The following is a 3,879-nucleotide window of genomic DNA, read 5'->3' as shown; positions in this document are numbered from 1 at the left end:
TGAGATCTAACATAAATTTTATAAATCATTGATTGTTTCATTTTACATTTCTAAATGCTGCTATCTGGACCTTACTCCCAAATATTCTGAGTTAATTTGTCAGGGGTGTAGCCTGGGCTTTGGTAGTTTTAACAGCTCTCCAGGTGATTCTGATGTACAGTTAGATTTGACAACAACAACGCTAGTCTTGTGTGGCTTTACTGGTAATTTCTTCAAAATTCTCCAGTAGTATATAATTCACTGCTGTATAAACAGTCCTAAAACACAGAAAGAGGAAAAAAGAGAAAGCTATTGAGCTCACTTTATGAAGCAAGAACAATCCTTGTAACAAAAGATAAAAACTTTTTTAAAAAATGCATCCAAAGACCTTAAGCTATAGATTAATCTTTCTTTTGAATATAAATATGAAATCGTAATAAATATTAAACTATTTCAATTCACATTAAAAATTAAAGGAATTAAAACATGGTTTACTATTAGGAAATTTGTTATTATAGCACATTACCAGGTTAATAATAATATATTGAAGATCATAAAGTGGGAATTTCTACAGTAGATTATGGAGATACAATACAGGCATCATGTCTACTCATACAAATATATTCTCTACTGTCAAGAAAAATATCACATTCATTGCATATGTCAAAAGGTAAAATAAGAAAAAATTTAATGCGTCAAATGACATCAGATAAATTTCAACACTAAAACACTGTTAGAACTAGGAATAACAATATATATTTTAGCATGATATCAAAAAGAAATGTATTTCATACTAGAAACCAACATCTGTGAAAATCAGGAACAAAAAATGCTTGCTGATGCCATGATTTAACATTGTTCTGGAATGTCCAGCCAACACAAGAAATGGTACTAAAAAATAATATTTGAAAAGAACCTGATTTTCTACCCAGGAAAACAAGGAGAATCATCTGAAAATGTTTTAAATTAATTTTTTTTGCAGTACCCCATCCTGGGGATTGAACCTGAGAATGTGGGAGGTCAGCGCTCAACCACTGAGCCACATTGGCCCCCCAGAGTTGATTTTTTCATTTGTTTTACTTGTTGTTGTTGTTTTTTTTAGGAGACATGGGAACCAAACCTGTGACCTCCCATGTGGGAAGCAGGCACTCAACCTCTTGAGCTGCAGCTGTTCCCCTAAATTAATTATTAAAAGTTTAGTTACAACACTAAATAAAAGATTAACATGCAAATCATTACCATTCATGTATGTATTTTAAGAATTAAAAATATTTCTTTCATTAACCACTTCCCCTGCATCTGCTTCTCAGACAACAGGCCATGCCTCTTTCTCAAAGAGTGTTTACTACTGACCACTCCCCAATTTTAGTGGTCAGCTTAAATGTGACTGGTCCCTCAGGCTATAAAATGATGCTTGGTCCTTTTCTGTCTTCACAACTATCCAGTGAAGTGTTTTGATTGTGCAATTTTACATGTGAGGAAATGGTGAAGGTCAATGCAAATAACAGGACACAAGCCCAGATCTAACTCCTAACACACTCATGCTTTGTTAATTTTGTTACACAGATATCAATCAACAAAAAGAGAAATTAATGAATCACTGAAAGCGGAAGACATTTTAAGTTTTAAAACCTCAGCCACAACTTTCAGAACAGTAACAATAAATAGAAGATCCTAAAATCTTCCAGAAAGAGAAAACAGGCCAACAACCAAGGAGTAGGAATTAGATTGGCTTCAGATATTTTCTCATCAGCAACACAAGATGTTAGAAAATGCTGAAACAATGCCTTCCAATTCAGAGGGAAAAATGATTCTGAAAGTTTGGTAATAGACCCAGACAAATAATAAACTGTGAAAGAATTCAATACTGGAAGTTCCCCGATCACATCCCTTTTTTCATGAATTTGTTGGAGAATATATGCCAGCCAAATGAAGGAGAAAACCAAAAAAGGAGAAGACATGGGCTCCAGGAAACTGTGAAGCACAAACCCAGGAGCACAGTAAAAGCGAAGACGCAGGATAATAGCTCATTCAGCAGGCCCAGAGAAAACTCACTTAAGATGAGGACAATGAAAGACTCTGGGAAAAGAGGGACTTCATGCAAGAGTGTGACTGGGATGCAGATAATGTTAGGATACAGTGAAGATTTAGTATCCCTTTTCCAACAGTGAAGATATATTATCTCTTTCCAACAAGAAGGACAGAAAAGAATTTAAGATCTAGGGGAAAAAATGAAAAAGTATAAAGGAGTGGTTCAGGTATGCCACTGATTATACTATGGTATGATTTTGAGCATTTAATGAAGGACACAAAAAGGGAATTCACTTTATTCTAATGTGAGAAACATTCTCCTTGGAGTGGGACCACATTTTGACATTGGACGGTTAGGGAAGGAAATATCACCATGGCATATTCCTTGGTTCTTCAATGAACAATATTATAAATTCAGAAAGGCTGCTCTTGGTTTTTGGTTCTTAGAATTATTCTGTAAAAGAAGCAACCAATATGGCAGCAGAGTAAGGAGTTCCAAGAGTCAGTTCATCCTACAATAATCACCTAGAGATATCTAAACTACCTGTTTTGAGGTCCTGGAAGACTAGAACAGCATCCTGCAACATTCTTGGAAGAATGGAAAGAGGAGATTTCCTATAGTAGTGAAGACTCATGAGTAGAGCAATCCATGCCATGGAGGCTGGTGACCATCCTCCACGGGTTGCAAAAGCCACCTCAGGAGCTATTCCATGGCTGTTGTCAGAAGTTCCATTTCCCAAAAGTGGGGGAGGAAGAGATGGTCAGAAACTGATGTCAGCTACTGACTAGTAAAGTATAATCCTAAAAACAGCTAAAATTTGAACCTGTCCAAGTCGGAAAGAGGCCAGTAGCTGCTATTTTAACTCCACCCCTGGCTTGAGGAAGAGCAGGGCCAATTGCAAATCACAGTGATGGTAGGGGCTGGCTTCTTTCCACCCAGATTGGAATGCAGCCCTAGCTTAGGCCCCAGCCTCACCTCCAGCAGGGAGGAAGCTGGTGGGACCTGCACCAGCCACTCCAGGCAACTGCAGGTGTTTTCAGCTAGCACAGACTGGATAGTCGGAGACCTGGGGCTCCTTCCCCACCCTCTGATAGGATAGCAGGGGAGCTGTGATTCCTTGGCCTCTCTGGGCAACTGCAAGTGCTTTTGGCTGGCACCATTGGTTGTTAAGCATTTCAATTCTACCACCCCACCCCTCCACACATAAGATAGGAGTGGGGTTAGTATTTCTTCAGTCTCTCTGGGCAACTGCAGGTTATATCAGCCCACACAGACTGGATACTGTGACACCTGTAATCCCATTCCCACCCCCCAGTAGGATAGGAGGGGTCTGGTGCATCTCCAGCCTCTCTGGGCAACAGCAGATACTTTTGGACTGCACAAACTAGACTGGGGTGCCTGTGGTTCCACCCCACCCCTGATAGGACAAGAAAGAGGCATTGTTTCCCCAAACTCTCTGAGTAACTGCAGGTGCTTCTGGCCTGCACAGACTAGTTTGTTGGGCACCTGTGGTTCCATCCTCATCCCTTAAAAGGATGAAGGGCCACATGAATTATATTGTCAGGCGCTCCAGAGGTCCATTCCCACCCCTGGCAAGGGAGGAGGGGGAATGGAGGTATGCTAGTTTACCTGGTCAATTGCAGTCAGTTTTGGCCCACACAGCTTAGTTTTCTGCCCACACCTGCAGTTCCATCCCTGCTCAAGCAGGGGAGGAAAGGGTCTGAAGCTTCATTAGCCTTTCCAGGCAACTACAGACAGTCTTAACTAGCATGGCTTGGATTACTACACACAGTTGTGGCTCTGTCTTACTCCTGACAGAGGAGAAAGGTGGGAGAGGCTTCACTGATTCTTGGGGAAACATGGGCAGC

Source organism: Dasypus novemcinctus, chromosome 15 (assembly GCF_030445035.2).
Source record: "Dasypus novemcinctus isolate mDasNov1 chromosome 15, mDasNov1.1.hap2, whole genome shotgun sequence".
NCBI lineage: Eukaryota > Metazoa > Chordata > Mammalia > Cingulata > Dasypodidae > Dasypus > Dasypus novemcinctus.
Note: the sequence above shows the minus strand (reverse complement) of the source record.